This window comes from Periplaneta americana, chromosome 4, assembly GCF_040183065.1.
Source record: "Periplaneta americana isolate PAMFEO1 chromosome 4, P.americana_PAMFEO1_priV1, whole genome shotgun sequence".
NCBI lineage: Eukaryota > Metazoa > Arthropoda > Insecta > Blattodea > Blattidae > Periplaneta > Periplaneta americana.
Window position 1 is genome coordinate 71,737,552 of NC_091120.1, and position 18,220 is coordinate 71,755,771.

Sequence of the window (18,220 nt, forward strand, 5' to 3'; positions counted from 1 at the left end):
CTTGATCTCTGGAATAAGACATGCCATTTCCTTGTGTGGGGTTATGTGAAGGACACCGTCTACGTGTCACCACTACCCGCAGATCTCCAATAACTGAACAACAGAACCGTAGTAGCTATTAACGGAATGATAGAAACACAATTAATCAAATGTGGGACGAATTTGTCTATTGTATTTTTGTGTGTAATTTGACCAGAGGTGCAAACATGGAAGTTTTGTGAGATGAAATTTGGCGAGTTTTTTTTTTTTTTTTTTCCAATTAGTACATACCGCATACTTCTACCTGCTATATATGCTAATGTCCTTATTATTAACATTTGAAATGAGTATGCTCTTCTTTTATAGTCCTGAATATGTAATGAGAGCAACTGTCAAACACCTCAAAGTTAGAAGGTCACTATAGAATAAACAGAATTGAGCACCTCGCCGTTCTCTATTGAATATTGTGCAATAAAATGACTTTTATGTAATCATCACGTAGACACTTATTATTGGATAAAAATTCGTTCCGGCACCGGGAAACGAACCCAGGACCCTCAGCTTGGCGCGCTGAGTGCTCTTACCATCTGAGTTATGCTGGGACGATGCAAAGGAGGAGAGTTCGGCTGGCGCTGTGGATCGAGTAGCTCAGATGGTAAGAGCACTCAGCGCGCCAAGCTGAGGGTCCTGGATTCGATTCCAGGTGACGGAACGAATTTTTCTCCATTAATAAGTGTCACTGTAGACGTTTTTTCTTTGTTACTTTACTACAAGAATGCACATTTTATCTTCTATTTATATTAACTTATAACAACTATAAGTGGGAATAATTGTTTTATATTACAGTATTTATTTACTTCCTTTCCACTTTCATATTTCCTTTGCTATATTCATGTAGGTCTAGGTCTAATAGGGCGGCTCAAAAAGTGAGGCAGAAAACTTATATGTTATTTTCATTCTGTATGATTATGAATCAAAATAAAACTTACTTCGTTCTTATTTTTCAATTTAATCTCCAAGTCTCTTTAAACACTATCGTTCTTATCTATCAGTCAATTTATGTTCTAATTTTCCACTTTGTCACATGAAAGTAATTTTCGTGAAAGATATTCCTTCACATTCCAAAACAGGTGGAAATCAGAGAATTCAGGGTCGGGACTGTAAGGGGGTGAACCAGAACCTCTCTAGTCATTCTCTGAATCTATCGCATCAGCAAGTGGTGCTGTACTGCTATACAAAAGATTGACATCCAGGAACGTATTGCAATACTTTTCGATTAATACTTCCCGTATTTGTGCAAAGTTTCAATGTAACAGCATTTTTTGTTTTTTTTTTTTTAATATGATCAACCAATGAGAGTCCATTTTTATTCCAAAATATTGATGTCATCTCTTTATAGAGTGTGTGTGTGGTTTTGGTGAAATCCAGGAGTATTCCCCTCATAACCTATACCTTGCACCGTCCGATTTTCACTTGTATGTAAAGCTGAAGATGCAGCAGCAGAATTAGTTGAAGTGGAAAGCGAGACCATAAGGACGCAAATGTTTAAACAGAGAATATTTTGAAATCAGTGTCACATTGGGATAAATGTTTAAACAAGGATGGGAATTATAATAAAAAATGAGTAACAAGAAATCTTATTTTTGTACATAATAAATTATAAGAAGTAAGAATAGCATTTTCATTTGTTTAATTTTTAAGTTCATATTACTTTTGTATTACTTTTGTAACAGCCTCGTCACAATCCAGGCTTATCTTGAAGTTGGGCGGAGGTAGAGTGCTTCAGTAAAGCCTTGGTTTTTCTGAACGGACGCATGTGACGTGCGACGCCTCGCACAAATCCGGACTACACGAGAGATAGTGAGTGGTTTCTATACTGCGAAATGCGAGGTCTGCCCACCTCGCAGCCATAGAAACCACTCACTATCTCTCGTGTAGTCCGGATTTGTGCGAGGCGTCGCACGTCACATGCGTCGGTTCAGAAAAAACAAAGCTTCAGCCCTACTTCAAGACAAGCGTGAAATGTAACTTCCGCCATCGGTTGAATAGCAATTATTCTTCTCCCTCTGTCTTCCGGCACTGTTTACGTCAGACATTATGGAACGCAGTAATCACCACCACCACCACCACCACCACCACCACCACCACCACCACCACCACCACTAATACATAATGTATAATTTTGCTGTGTTGTCCACTCCGATTTCTTAGAATAATATTGTTCTCCTGATGGAATATTTTATACTCTTAAAATATGTTTGGTTTCGGTCAGATTTGAGCCAGCAGACTTAGGATACAGTGGAAAGCAGGTAACCACACCCCCATCGATGACCTCGAGGAAAGTCTCAATTGACCGTAACAACACAGCACTCTCAAAATGTCACAAACCATACAGTCTTAAACACACTGCTTCCGTTTATTACAACGTTCTGGACGAAGCTTCTGACGACCATAATGTTGTACACTCTTTATCTTTTCTTTCCTCTTTTACGTGACAGCGGAAACTAGTCCCAGAACTCGGTCGACCCGATAGCTTTCTCCTGCTATCGCTTGTGACGTCACTTACGTGCCATCAAGACAAACTCGTTTGTTTAAGAATTCTTTAGACTAGACTCTTCTAGAGGAAGATGACATGATGTTGTGTACTGTTTTTCCTTTCCGAGAGACAAATGAGTAAGGAAACACATGCTTTCAAAGCCACAACACCCACATGGGTCATGGTCGTTTAACTCAAGGACGTCTTGGACCATTGTGATCCTTATGGACCGTGAAGGTGCACTCATTGGCATAACTATACGTCACGTTACGACATTTTGTTTTCTCGTTATAGCAAGCATAAAGGACCGCTTGTTTGCACATGGCCATTCGCCAAGACTCCGGTTGTCGGTTTCAATTTCAGGACATTTCGTGTTTTTTTTTCTTATTATTATACGAAAATTTATGGTTTATTTAACGACGCTTACAACTGCAGAGATTATATCAGTGTCGCCGGGGTGCCGGAATTTTGCCCCGCAGGAATTCTTTTACATGCCAGTAATACTGACATAGCCTGTCGCATTCAAAGACACTTAAATGCCATCGACCTGGGCCGGGATCGAACCTGCAACCTCGAGCATAGAAGGGCAGCGCTGTACCAACTACGCTACAGAGGCCGACTTATTATACGATAATACTAAAAGTTCTCATTATTCTTCTTTCTTTATCTTCACAGTTATTGAATCTATCTTTACAAAGGCCTGCCTACATGTCTCCTTTCTGTTAACTTATAATTTAAAACTAACTCTGTTATTCCTGCATCTTTCGCTCTCTGAACATTCTGAATCCAGTCACTGCGATATTTTTTCTATTTTATTAATTGTAGAATATAAATTAAGTAATTTCTTACCTGATCGCTTTTAGTACATCCTTTCATTCTATGTAGGCTATAAAACTCATTTCCACAGTTTGGATTCTGTTACAGTCACTATTTAACATCACCCTATATCATATATATTATAGAGTATAGACTATTAATACTGGTATAGCCATGTTGTTATAAAATTTTAACCTGGTACCTAAGTTTTTTGTTTTGGAATTTTAGGCTTTGAGAAAGACTTTCGATAATAGCGCTCTAGAAGATTTTACTGTAATAAAAAGGAATTTCAGGTTTTGAGTTATATAGAGTCATTACTATACATTAATTCAGATTCTTCGATTGGGAGAATTTCCAAAAATTATTCCTTAGATGTAATGAAACTGACTTTTCAGATTTTGAGTTAATTATTAGGCTAGTACATTATGCAACGAGCCTATAATGATAGTAATTAAGACGCGAGGATGTTTATGAAACGAGCGCAAGCGAGTTTCATAATTTTCATACGAGCGTCTTAATTATCGTTATAGGCAAGTTTCATACGACTTTTTATGCTCGACCATATTTCTAACTTGAAATTATTCATAAGTATTCATGTTGTTCTTATGTGACTGGAGAGCGAGCTGACCTTGTGCAATCTCGTAAATTGTGAGATGTGCGCAGACGCGAAAGTATTGATTTTTTCCGAGCAACGAATATCGACGACCTTGATCTAGAGAGATAAACGTTAAACTTGATATAACCTTGAAATTGAATTCGACATTGAAAAACGAGATGACAAATTGAATTTATTTGAATATTATTTACAATTAACGCTAATTATTATAGTAACAGAACATAACCTTCTGCGACAGTACTGTATTTCCAGCCTGCTTGACGTTTTGCTAGTTGTCTTTCGATTGCATATCCGAGAATAATCGAAAACCTGAACTTTAATGAATAGGCGTAATTTAATGACATGCACTAAAGGACTGCTACCAGGTGTATAATAACTACATTTCGGCATGGTCGAGCATAAAAATATTACAAATCTTGCTTGCATATCGAATTAGATTACACAAATTAAAATTGTATTTATTAGCATCTACCGAGAATGAAGCCAGATCGAATTACGTTTAAAATAAACAATTTTAAACCGAAAAAAAAGCAAAAGTTAACATATTTAGAAAAGGCTGAGAAAATCATATGTGAAACTGGAACATGTCTGTGGAATAAATTTTTGTGTTTTACGAGCGATTATAATAATGACTATCACGATTTCGCGTTTTCTCGATGAATGGGTTATTAAGAATATTTTGAGTTTTGCAACCATACGTTAAGAATTAATTTCTTCAACGTTTCGAAACTATTTTACAGCTTCCAGGTCTATCTTCATGGTCGAACCGTTTCATATCTCAGATGTTCCTTATTCTTACCAAGCCGAAACATTTGATCTCAAGCGATATGAACCTGAGGATGGAATCTATAATAAGTTTCGACACGTGAAATAAATTAAATCTCAATATACGGTTACAAAATTCGGAATTTTCTACACAATGCAATGAATTACTTATCGTCACATGTTACAACCACGCCCTGCATTTTAACCAAAATAGCGATTAGGAGATGGTCAGGCTTCCCTAGTTGCAATGCAAGACTTCAGAACAATGCCTCTTAACAGCTTCCACCGCCTTGTTGCCAAGTCATCACTCTCCTTAATTTCATTTTAATAACAGGAAATTGTTTAATTGCCGTATTCTTTGTGTTTCAGTTGACCCACCTCTTCGGATTTGGGTCACTGTTCAAACTTGACGTTGTAAGTCTTGCGAGACTATAAAAAATATTGCCGGTGTTTGTCAGAAGGGAAAACAGAGTGTTTTCTTGGACAGTGAAGGAAGACAAAAACATCTAAAGTAATCGCGTTGTAGAGTCTTCGCGCTTTCACGTAATATTTATAGAGTTGTGACGATTTTCTCGTTGTAATAGCACAGTTTAGTATATACAGTCACGAAGCTTGAGTTATTGAGGTTGCTAGGAACAATAGACTGTGCAGGTACTATTTCGCATTGTCTGTAATGAGGCGATAGTAGCGATCCTAGTGGTTAACAACTATCTATGGATGCATACACGTATTTATTACATATTGAGCTTCGTGACTATATATACTAGGCTGTGGTAATAGTCACAATTCTGAATTTTTATAATGGAGGCTGTATAGGCTTTTTTTTCATTTGTTGTAAAAAATATAGTGTAGTCTACGATTCCCTAAATTATTATTTTTCAGTTTTCAATCAATTATATTCTTTTTTTATTCCTCTTCATTCTGTACTTTGCTTATCTACTTTTTCTTAATTTCATTATTCTTGTACACATATCTCAGCTTTTCACTAATTGCTTTCTTTTCTTTTTTCTTATTTCCTTCCTTTCTCTTTTTCTTTCTTTATCTCTTGGATCTGTCCAGTAACCAACTCCAACCACACTCCAGTCTATTAAACCCGCCCTCAATTTATTGTTTGTTTGTTTCGTCCGTGAAAGACTTTTCAGGGTTTCATAAAAAGTCTTACAGAGATATCTTCAATCTCACTCCAGATGCTGTGTCGGAGATACATGTTCGCAAAGCAGGGAACATATTGGCCGATCATTTTTCCTGGACGAATAGTTCTTTCACGTATTAAAAGTTCACGTCCGCAGACTGCAGTGCAAGAAGCGACGAAGGTACTAAAATATGTCTTGTGAACGCTGCGGGTTTATGTTCAATTACAGCCTAAGGCACTTTAGTTCGTCCTCTGAAAATATGATCACAGGCATTAGATGGTAGTCAGAGAAGTTCTGGCCTCAAATTAGGGGAATCCCATCATGTGAAATTAAAAAAACCTCAAACAAAGATGATAAGCCAGGAAAATTTTTGCAATATTAAGTATACACTCTACTTATAAATGTTTGCACACAGGTAAATATTGTAAAATATTTCCGAAAATCATTACAAATTTTGAGACACAAAATATAGATTATTTGAAAATATAAACGTGCATTCTACTAATATTTGCATAACGTTCCTTAATTCCATAGCATTTATTTACTTTTATACCAAAACATCGGTAAGATATGCCGAAAGTAAATAAGCCTCGGCATTTGCATTTATTTGTTGTAGAGTTCGGACCTCTAGGGACAATTTTAGAGAGAGGAGAATACTTTTCTTACACCAGTAAGTCGAAGTTTCCTTAGTTTTATATTTTTTGTTCCGTAATCTTAAGAATTTATATTGGATATTACGTTGCGAAATAGACTAAAATAATGATGCATCGGTAGGTATCATATTTTAAATTCGCCCCTACCACATCATGTGTTTTAGATAAGTTTTTCGCAGTATAAACACTACCTAACTGAATATCGTGAAAGGTACACCTCTCAATTCCTGATAAAATACATTGTTATTCATTGCAATAAGTACAACCATGAAGGAGGAGAAATAAATGGAAAGTAGATAATAGGCTATACATTTTATATATGTGGTTAACTGTATAAATTCATTGAAAATATGTGTATTATAATGCTGTAACACACTGAATTATATAGCCTATATTGTAAATAAACGTAGTAATTTAATGTGGTCTGGCCGCGAAACCAGGTGGCCCGGGTTCGATTCCCGGTCTGGACAAGTTACCTGGTTCAGGTTTTTTTCGGGACTTTCCCTCAACCCAATACGAGCAAATGCTGGGTAACTATCGGTGCTGGACTCCGGACTCATTTCACCGGCATTATCACCTTCATCCCATTCAGACGCTAAATAACCTAAGATGTTGATAAAGCGTCGTAAAATAACTTACTAAAAAATTAATGTGAAATCTAAGCAATAGGTGATTTAATATTTTAAAGTGCATTCACGGAACACTAGAAATATGTAGCTCAAACGACTGTATCGCCAAGTTTAGTTGCGGTTCTCGCTGTATGAGGACAGTACACTGCACTGCCTTACGTGCTGCTCATGGTCATATCTATAGTCGATGTTGCAGTTAACCTTGCGGTTTTACAAACCCCAAATGCACTCTCTAGTTATAGGTTGCGTTACAAAGTAATGAAAGGCGAAAATCAATTCAAAACTTCACCGATTCAAAAAATAAATTAATCACAATTTGACAAATAACTTTACCTACACTTTTATCGCTGTAGCCTCAGTCACCTAACTTATCTGTGTTGGCCGCCATTTTTCGCTCATAGTTCGATTCACCACCATGTGCGTGATCGTTTTTAAGATTTAGTTAATGTCACCTTTTAAATCTTCAGCAATATCGAAAGAGTATGGCCTGATGATAATTCCATTGGTATTTCGCATTTCATTATTTTGTAACGCAATATACAACTTATTTGATCGTGAATTTTGGCTCTGCCTGTAGAGCATATTTAGTATAACTTCGAACTAAATCAGTGTATACTATGAATTATGCGTTATGTTCTCATTGATTATATAGGGTTGTTTCCGAAATCTGATAACGAATTTGAATGACGTCATGTGAGTCATGATTCACAACGACAGCTGAATTGCGGCGAGAGGTGACAGACTAGTAGTGAGTGATTTCATAATCAAGTGCACGGTGTATCACAGTAGCAATGCCCAAGAAAATCGAGCCTTTTTGGGAGGGATACATAACAATCCTTTCCGATGCCAAGTACAGTTACGTGAAAATCGTAGGAATCTGCAGAAAACGTGGATTTGTTATTTCCAAGAAAGGCATCTTGTGTGTACCTAATAAGACTGGCAAAGCTCGGATGGGATTAATTCCAGAGTGGAAAAAGCAAGCAAATCCATCCCCTATCACAAGTGGCCGCACCCCATGAGATGATACAAATTAATTCCATTCGAGCTTTACCAATCTTATTAACTAAACCTCGTTTATTGCAGGCTTCTTTTATTTTCACTTAAGAATACTTGCCATCATCGGAAAGGCTCGATTTTCTTGGGAATTTCTACTGTGAGTCGCCGTGTACTCTGGCTATGAGATCACTCACTACTGGTCTGTCCCCTCGCGCCACAGTTTAGCTGTCGTGTGACTCCTGACACGCATGTCATTAAAATTCGTTATCAGAGATAGGAAACAACTCTGTAGCTGTACAGACCTACTGGATGAAAAAAGTGAGAAATCAAGGATAGACGTGTCAAGTACTTTTGTTTCAACGGCCTGACAAAATAACTACCTAAATACAGTTTTAAGCTAATTTTGGAAGCTGTTTTTTTGCAACTGGAAGATAATTTCCTTTATTCCAGTTTCCTTTAATGTGTGTATTAGAGTACTATTTTTTCCAGAGTATTTCGACTTGATTTTGAAAGATTTCCTCGTAATAATAAAACGTCCACTGAGATAGGCCTAGAGACAAACTCAAGAGAGAAATTTACAACACATGGCTCTCGGCTTTGTTTTCTTTCTGAATAATATCATACTAAGGATTTTATCGCACTCAATGGAGTTTGAAACCGAGAATCTCTGATCTAGTGAATCGATTTCTATATTTCACGAAGATACAAATCATCACAGTCTATTTTGTCTATTGTCCGTCTCAGAGATCTGTAGAGTAGAAAGACAAAACAAGACCTCTGCGCAAGTGGTATGTGGGAGGACAGGGCCAATGAACGCTCTGGAGGGAGGTATTGGTTGAACGAAGCTAGCAATCGCTTGTAGGGATTGCATATTTTCCATCTGAACTCCACTCTACCTCCTACCACGAGCATCTTACCCCTTAGCGGCCTCGAGCTGATGCTGCCCGCAGTACACTCCGGCAGAGAGAGACTCCGCCCCTTATGCGTGAAGTTACTTCACAGATTCCTGGGACGGACTATAGGCTCACTGATTATTTATTTGTATGTGTACAGTCTTTCCTCATGAATTTAAAGAGGATTTTCCTTCACAGCAAGAACTTTTGAGTGAGTCACTTCATCGGAGGAGTACGTGTGCAAATTATTGAGAGTTTTACTCGAAAATTTAGCCTATATATGTAGGTAATTAATATGAAATATTTAGACAAAAGCAGTAGGAAGTCTTGATACAATCAAAATCACGTGACACTATTTCCTTTTCTAATTTGTCTCAGTTTGAAATAATGACGAAAATCTGTAGAAAATATGTTTCAAAAACTAAGTTTTAGACAAATACTTCATGGCAGAATTATATCTCAAATATATCCGAAACTAAAGCTTTGGGACGCTTAAAAAACTTTATCAATTTTATTTGACACAGTGTCCAGTTGCTTACATGACACCAGAAGTAATGAGCGTGTGCAAGTTGTAATCTTTGAAGGTTTTCACGAATTACTTATAAAGGCAAGAAAAGTAAATTATCGTTGCTGTAGTTTCTCAGACGTCCTATCCGAGCAACATACACACAATTTATTGGATAATATTTCCTTAAAAATGACTGTTTATCAGATACTGCGTAAATATATACTGAGAAAGAAATGCGATGTATATGGTTTGCCATCACGTGTTAGCATTTAAACAATTGCATCAATATGCGAACCTCGTCGGCGCATAAGGAAGGCGAAGAAGACTCTATTACCACACTCAGTCGTGCGAGAAGTCTCCTATTAGTCAGTGCTACACGTGCTGCCATGTTGTTGATATGGAGATGAAACCCAATATTCGTTCTTCTTCGCCAGGTAAGATTGCTCTATATTTTTGATAACGACAACTTATTTCAGTATTAATTTGTTACTGCTTACTCCAACACCGAGTACTCATCGGATGGCATTTGAGTCACATTTATTTATAATTAAAGCATCCAGAAAAATCCTTTCGAGACTGTAAATCGGTTGTCAATTTTACCAGATACATAATTTTGGTACAGAAATAGAGAAATCCATGTATTATTTATCAATTCTATATTTTACAAGCAATACGTTCACTGTAATGATCGCCAAGTACAATTTATTCTACATATATACATTTTGATTACACAACTTTAACCACTATATCACACGAAATATGTATTATATGTCTTTCTCATGTTAAATTTTACCGTACCTGGTTAAGATGTTTCAGCCTGTTATGGGTCATCTTCAGAACTGGTTGGTGCTGGTCTTGGCGTCTTTTGTTTGTGTTTCCTATGGGATGTGTTTGTGTAATGTACTGAGGAGTCAAAGAGTGTGTGTGTTCTGAAATTAAAGACCTCTCTCGAATAAGGGTGTAACCAACATATCTATAATACGCGTTTGAGGATAAAAGAAAATAATTTCAGAGGCATATTTCGTTAGCCCTGTATTTACTAGCAGAACATTTGATTAATCAAGGATACAAGTTTATTCAGCTATTGGATTTATTCATTTATTGTTAGAAATGAATGCTTCTCAAATTACTTTTTTTACCGAAGTCACATATTTCATTAATTTGATGTTACATCCTTTTTCGAGGGAGGTCTTCAATTAAGTTTTGTGTTGAGAATTTAATTTGGATGTGTTTTTGTGTGGATGTTTATTCAGCTATTGGATTTATTCATTTATTGTTAGAAATGAATGCTTCTCAAATTACTTTTTTTCACCGAAGTCACATATTTCATTAATTTGATGTTACATTCTTTTTCGAGGGAGGTCTTCAATTAAGTTTTGTGTTGAGAATTTCATTTGGATGTTTTTTTGTTTGGATGTTTATTCAGCTATTGGATTTATTCATTTACTGTTAGAAATGAATTCTTCTCAAATTACTTTTTTCACCGAAGTCACATATTTCATTAATTTGATGTTACATCCTTTTTCGAGGGAGGTCTTCAATTAAGTTGTGTGTTGAGAATTTCATTTGGATGTGTTTTTGTGTATTTATATATTTCGTATTGTTCTAGTGTGTTTAGTTCCTGACTTTTTGGTTGACTATGTAGAATGTCCATGTCTGTGTTTACGTCTCTGTAGGTGTGGTTAGCATTTGTGACGTGTTCTGCATATGTGGAAGTGTTTTGTAGTTTTGTTATGGCTGTGATGTGTTCTTTGTAACGTGTTCGAAATGATCTCCCTGTCTGTTCTATGTAGATGTTGTTGCATGTATTGCATTTGAGTTTGTATACACCTGTGTGGTTGTATTTGATTGAGTTGTTTGTGTGTTGAGATGTTTTTGTAGATTATTATTTGTTTTGTATGCGATGTTGTAATTTAATTTCTTGAATGATGTTGAAATCTTGTGTGTGTTTTGGTTTTCGGTATCTGCTCTCCGGTATTCTTTCTACAAGGCTCTCCCAGCTAGCTTTATATTTTATCAGCTTTAAGTTATATTTGATCTGCAGTAAATAATGTCCATGTGTGTTCTACAGTCGTTATACAAAACAGCTGGAATTACTTCCACAAAACTCACAAGATGTGAGATGAGAGATGACTTTCGTTCTCGGTTGCAGACTGTGTAACGCATCGATCCGTCGCAATATAAATTACGAACCGTTAGTTACGGAATAAACAAACCCCAGACATCATTCAGCACACTGCACTATAATTTTACACTGTTGCATAACATTCACTTTTATCTTCCCTTTCATTACTGTTACTTCTCTTGCACTGGTAACATTCGCCATCACGTTTCCTCGTTGCGCTTGCATTCAGCGATATTTTTCTCTTCTCTCTTAATCCGCGTTACATAGTACAAAATTACTGATATTAACTTAATACCACAATATTAATCCACTTACGCCTCACAGCGTGAAGTTTGTGTCCTCCAAAGATGAGAGCTTTTCATCCTTTGTCTCTACACTTCCAACAGTATTTCACAGACACTTGTTGTTACTATAATCTTTAGCAGCATTATGCGGAAGTACATTATTTCCGCACAATTTTCCTCTCATGTCGGTAATCGCTTTCGCTCCCAAAATTATTACTAATCACCAACATTATCATTGTCGCCATCGTTGTCCTAATCCTCGATTAACTACTAGGCTATCTACCATATATGTGTTTTTTAGATTTTCACGGTGAATGTGTGTTTCCGAACTGCATGTAGGTTCCATAATCAGGGCAGATACCCGTAGATAAGACCAGAGGGGTCGCCTACTCTATTCGGCTGATACGCCAGGCTAATCCGAACGAATACTGAAAAGCCTGATTCTGATACCATTTGCCATGTTTGTCAATACATACGAGTTATTATGATGTACCGAAGTACATATGATATTTCTGTGTAGGATTTCTACGTTATCAAATAATGAAGGATGGATAGAACAGAGAACAATTCTCTCCAGCACCGGGATTCGAACCCGGGTTTTCAGCTCTACGTGTTGACGATTTATCCACTAAGCCAGGGATGTCGAACAGTGCTCTCGAGCTGTGAACTGCAGAGCCTAAATTCCTCCCTTACCGTGCAACGGTCTACACAGGTAACAGACAGACCGGGCGAATGACAGTAAAAAATAAAAGCGAAACCACTAATGCGGCGGCTGGTACTCAGATAACGTTTATACATCTTACCAATTTATTAGGAGCTCATTTTAGATTCGCACTTGATAAACTCTGATAAACAAAGAATGTTGGCGTGCATGATGATGATGATGATGATGATGATGATAATAATAATAATAATAATAATAATAATAATAATAATAATAATAATAATAATAATAATAATAATAATAATAATAGCGTTTTATTTACTGGGTCATTCCATGAATGTTGTTCGTTAGTGACGAAACTAACACTTTTTGTAAACATTTAAAATGATGCAATTCCTCCTTACAAATTTGGTTAATACACATTTTAAGCTTACCCATGAAAACCTTCAGGTCATGTATCGTGTTAATTATGAGTCTGTCCTTGTCTTGTAAGTTTATATTAAGAAAATTGAGATCGAAGTCAAATCCGTCAAAATTGTCAAATGACAAATCCATTTCTCACTTGACAGTTCTGGAATTGGCAAATTTTGAGTTACTAGGAATGTATTCATTTCACTGCAAAGATGGAAGAACCTTTCCAGCAATTATCACGACTAAGCCATCTGATTTGGTAGTGGTAGGATACATCTGAGTAATCAGAACTTATATCCTAAAGAAATTGTTGGAACTTGGATGACGTAAAGCATGTGAACGAATAACATTGTTCAAAGTGACAGACTGTGCACACAGATTTTGACGATGAATAAGACAATGAATTATCTTAACTTTGTAACATCGAGTCCTTGTTGAGTTAAGAATTTTCGTACTCTTCCCAAAAATTCTGTTTCACGTCCGGTCACAGTAGGTGTTCCATGTATTGCTATGCACATTAATTTTTCCATGGAAGTTGAAATTTGGTCATAGTTTTTTTACAGATTAAAAAATATCGTCTCCTCAAGTTCTATCTTTTAGTGAAACGACATCTATAAGATCTTCATGAACATTAAAATCTGAATTGACACCTCTTATGAATATAGCTAGCTGCGTCTGATCTTTGAGGTCGGTATTTTCATCAAGAGCTAGTGAGTAACAAGCAAAAGTTTTCATTCTTACTGTCAATTGTCCATCCAAGTTATCTCCCATTGCTAATATGCGTTCTGCAACAATATTACGGGACAAACTTATAGATTTAAAAGCAATAACGTATTCCGGACGTAACTCTTTTGCAACAGCTACAGTCTTTCACAATTTCTCCGTTAGTAAATGGCTTTGAAACCGTTGCATTTTTTCACAAATTTTGTAACTATCACGAACAAAGTTGCTTCTACTAACACCCGATGATGATGGAAGGTTTTCTGAATTTAGACTTGATTTTAATTCCGGATAATTTTTCTGGTCCATAAGCTTCAGCATGTGTTTAATTGAAATGACTTTTAATATTATGATGGCTTATATATCCAAGTTCCATTCTACATATAGAGGAATGTGCCTTTCCGTCACTTCAGATAAATAAATACTTACTGTATCTATCCACTCACTATTGAAACGTCGTTCCATATTCATACCAGCCGCCAGAGTTCATACACATACCGCACACAGAACACTGGTACAGCGAGGGTAGACTGACCTCACTGACTGACTGGTTGTCATTCCAGCTCAGGTAGGAAACAGTACTAATCGTTTCACAGCTGTTCGACATCCCTGCACTAAGCCATACCGGATTCCAGTTCCGATGTCGGATCGAATCCCCTCAGTTTAAGTTCTATCTCTCAGTTTTCCCTTTGGTGGCCTACTCTCATGTACTGTGTCACAGAATATGTGACAATGGCACAATGTCCAACACACTATGTACAGAGGTGCACTTATTATGAGTGACTAAGTGGCCGGGATCGGACGGGATAAGCACCGTCTTGAATCACTAAGTGATTACTTACGCATATCATATTATTATGATGTACCGAAGTACATCATATAGAGCTGAAAATCCGGCTTCAAGTCCCGGTGACGAAGAGAATTTTTCTCTGTTCATCCATCCTTTATCATATGATAACGCAGAATTCCTGCACGGAAATATCATATGTACTTCGGTACATCATAACAATATGATATGCGTAAGTGATCACTTAGTGATTCAAGACGGCGCTCATCCCGTCGGATCCCGGCCACTTAGTCACTCGTAATGAGTGCACCTCTGTACATAGTGCGTTGGACATTGTGCCACTGTCACATATTCTGTAACACAGTACATGAGGGTAGGCCACCAAAGGGAAAGTTAAGAGATAGAACTTAAACTGAGAGGATTCGATCAGGCATCGGTACTGGAATCCGGTGTGGCTTAGTGGATAAAATGTTAGCACGTAGAGCTGAAAACACGGGTTCGAGTCCCGGTGCCGGAGAGAATTTTTCTCTGTTCTATCCGCCCTTCATAATACATACGAGGTTTCAGAGTTTAAACCCTGCCGAGAGCGATGGATTTTTAAGGGCGATAATGATCCTTAATATTGCTTTCTTCAGAAGGTAAGTAAAGCTCAGGGGTCAAAGACATAGCTTTAAGCCATTTAAAGTATCTTGTCCTCCGAATGAGAGGGCTTCAGGCAAAATTAAATGTCATTCCTCTCTTGCAAGTAGCACAATGGGTCCTTACGATTCACCTTGTGCTTTTGAGTTTGACCAACCTTCCAGCTGCAATGCATATAGACTATAGAGTTACTGTACTTCACTATTAACTACGTGCAAGATTTCGCTCCTCACGTTGCTATTGAAGATTATGTACCAGCATCACCAGAGACATCCACAAGCTTTGTCACGTGGTCAACATGGTGCATGCCACCGCTTAAGACAACACAGAACGAAATCAACACAAGGAATAGTCTATACACATCAGGAGAAGGAAAATAAATCTCTACACTTATACAGGAAATTTAATCCAGATCCACTGGAATGTTTTGCCTGTAACGCTGCCTTTCCGACCACTGCGTCAGTAATATTAGGTAATGTTGGTAGTCCGAGAAGTTTCGAATACCTACAGTTTTAAATATTATCGAATTTATTTGAAAAAATATATATTCCATGAGTTCACATACAAGTAGGCCTACCTATAGGGAAAATATCACTTTTTTGGACAAAAATGTATTTTTATTCATTATTATCTTTGTAAATGGTTCGCAAAATTTCAAGAACGTAAGACGATTGGAAACCCTCCAAATAACGTCCGCGCTCTTGAAGTGTTAACTTTAAAGCCGCTTTAACTTTAAGTCAACTTTAAAGAAAATGTCCGCCATAATATTTTGTGTATTTCTCTCTATCCAAATCACTAAGACTTCTAAAATGCTGTAGCTATGAAGCTGATTTTTTTTTTTTATTCACTATAACATGCTTAACAATTTTGCGCATGCATTTTTTTCTATCTCTCCAACTTAAAAGTATATATATTATATACAGGATATTTCACGAATAGTTACCGCCTCTTACAGAGCTTAATCCCAAAGACATTTTGAGCAGAAAAAAGTCATATAAAATGGGTCTTATTCTCAATATTTTCATAGTTATACTAATTTGAAGTTATTAAAAATAGCTTGCCATTTTTATTAATTTTTAAGGGTAAAATAATATTGCAATTAGAGAATGAACTATTCAGAAACATAATTTCTTTAATTGACTAGTATTCTAAAGCAAAAATGTGTTGTTAATTCCATAGTAGCTTCGTACAGAAATTTCTTTCAATTTTTAACTACAAAATTACATTTTTCTTAAGTACTTATCACATGAATTGTTACAAATCACGTTATTCTTGTAAACTATTTAAGACTGTACATTAGGATGAAAAATTGAACTGTAAATAATCAAGTTGCTAGAAGTCGTGTGATCTGTAACAATTGTTATAAGTCTGTAAGAATAATGTAATTTTTAGTTAAAACTGGGGAGAAATCTGTACAAAGCAACTAAGTAATTAACAACACACTTTTAGATTCAGAATACTAGCCAATTAAAGGAAGTATACTTCTAAATAGTTCATTCTCTATTTATAACATTCGTTTACCCTTGAAACTAAAGAAAAACTTCAAATTAATGTAACTCTGAAAATATTGACAATAGGAACCATGTTTCTATGACATTTTTGCTCAAAATGTCTCCGAAAATAAGCACCGTAAGTGGCAGTAACTCCTCGTGAATCACCCTGTATATATAAATGTAACAAACAAAAGAATTTAAAAGAAATGTTGGAATTATTTCACAAATTATTTGTTTCTCTATCATGTGATATTATTTAAAAAAATGAATGCATAGTTCTCTTCCTAGCATAGCAGTCACACTGTGTAAAAAGATTCAAACTGATTGCATGAAATTTGTTTGAGAAGTAAAATTTTTAAAATTTGCCCCTTTAAAAAAATTGAATAACTGGAAAAAAAATGTACGATGAAAGCCAAATTTGGTAGATTGCTAAAATATATGTACTAAAAATGAAAACTTTATTTAAAAAAAAGTAGAAAATTTCATTTTCTCTATAGTTCTCTCTTAACACTTAAGGGGACACTTCTGTGAGTTTTAAAACTTTTACAATTTTTATCCAAAATTTATGAATTTTAAACTAGATAAACATACCTACAATACTATCATCCGTACAAAATTTTGTGCCATTAGGGCTAATAGTTTTGAAATGATATTCTTTAAATGCATTTTATATTGACGTCACTAAAAAGGCTCCTTGCGTCACAATTTTCACAATTTTAATTCACATTAGCTCAAAAGCTTGAAAATAGTCATGGGAACATAAATTAATTAGCTTTTTGAGCTCGGTCTAAATAGAGAGCCACAATAAATTTTTAAATCGATTTTCTTAATTTTTCACCATTATTTCACCATAGTGTCCCCTTAAGTACTCGCGAACTATTTTGTGACATTAGTACTCGCGTGGGGGTCAAAGTGACCCTCAAGCAAAAATACGAATTAAAATACAAAATTCATATTTCCACATAAACTTTCTAGCTCATATGGATCATTACTTGCCAAAATGTTCTTAAGTAATTATTTCGCATGTATATACACCACAAAAGTTACACTGTAATACTTGTGGACTGGTTTGTAACATTAGTAGTCGCGTGGGGGTTAGAGTGACCCCCAATTAAAAACACGACTTAAAATATGAAATATCCTGGTTCTATGTAAATCTTCTAGTTCATAAGCATCATTACTTGCCATAATCTTCTAGAGTGCGGGTAAGAGATTTCACGTATAGAATGACTATACTGCTTGAGGACTAATTTATGACATTAGTAGGCGTGTGGGGTCAATAGAACCCCTAGCCTAGACAATTTAAATTAACGCAACAAATGACAATGATAAACTGGAAGTTATCATGTAGTCGTATTGCCGACGCCCTTTCGGGTAGGTACTGATAAGCTGGGCAATGTAGGAACAGCGTAAAAATAATACAAACCAACATATAACACTGGGGGTCAACATGACCTCCACGCGACTACTTAAATGTTAAAGAACAAGCGAGTCAAAATTGCAGTGTAGGAGAGTTATTTTAGAGAAGAGTTTAAGCTTTGAGGAAGTTCAGCAATACTGCGTTGCCATACTC

General features: G+C 36.2%; 1 protein-coding gene across 2 annotated transcripts in view; it reads left to right on the forward strand.

Moving 5' to 3' along the window:
- Ugt50B3 (UDP-glycosyltransferase family 50 member B3) overlaps positions 1-18,220 on the forward strand; it is a 106,508-nt gene that overhangs the window by 23,731 nt on the left and 64,557 nt on the right. Inside the window, exon 1 of one of the 2 annotated variants that reach the window (XM_069823493.1) lies at positions 9,870-9,958. The exons of the other annotated variant lie outside the window; for it this stretch is intronic. The gene's annotated coding sequence lies outside the window, so the exon portion shown is untranslated. Of the gene's footprint in view, positions 1-9,869; positions 9,959-18,220 lie in introns of those variants that run through there. 2 annotated transcript variants of the gene reach the window in all.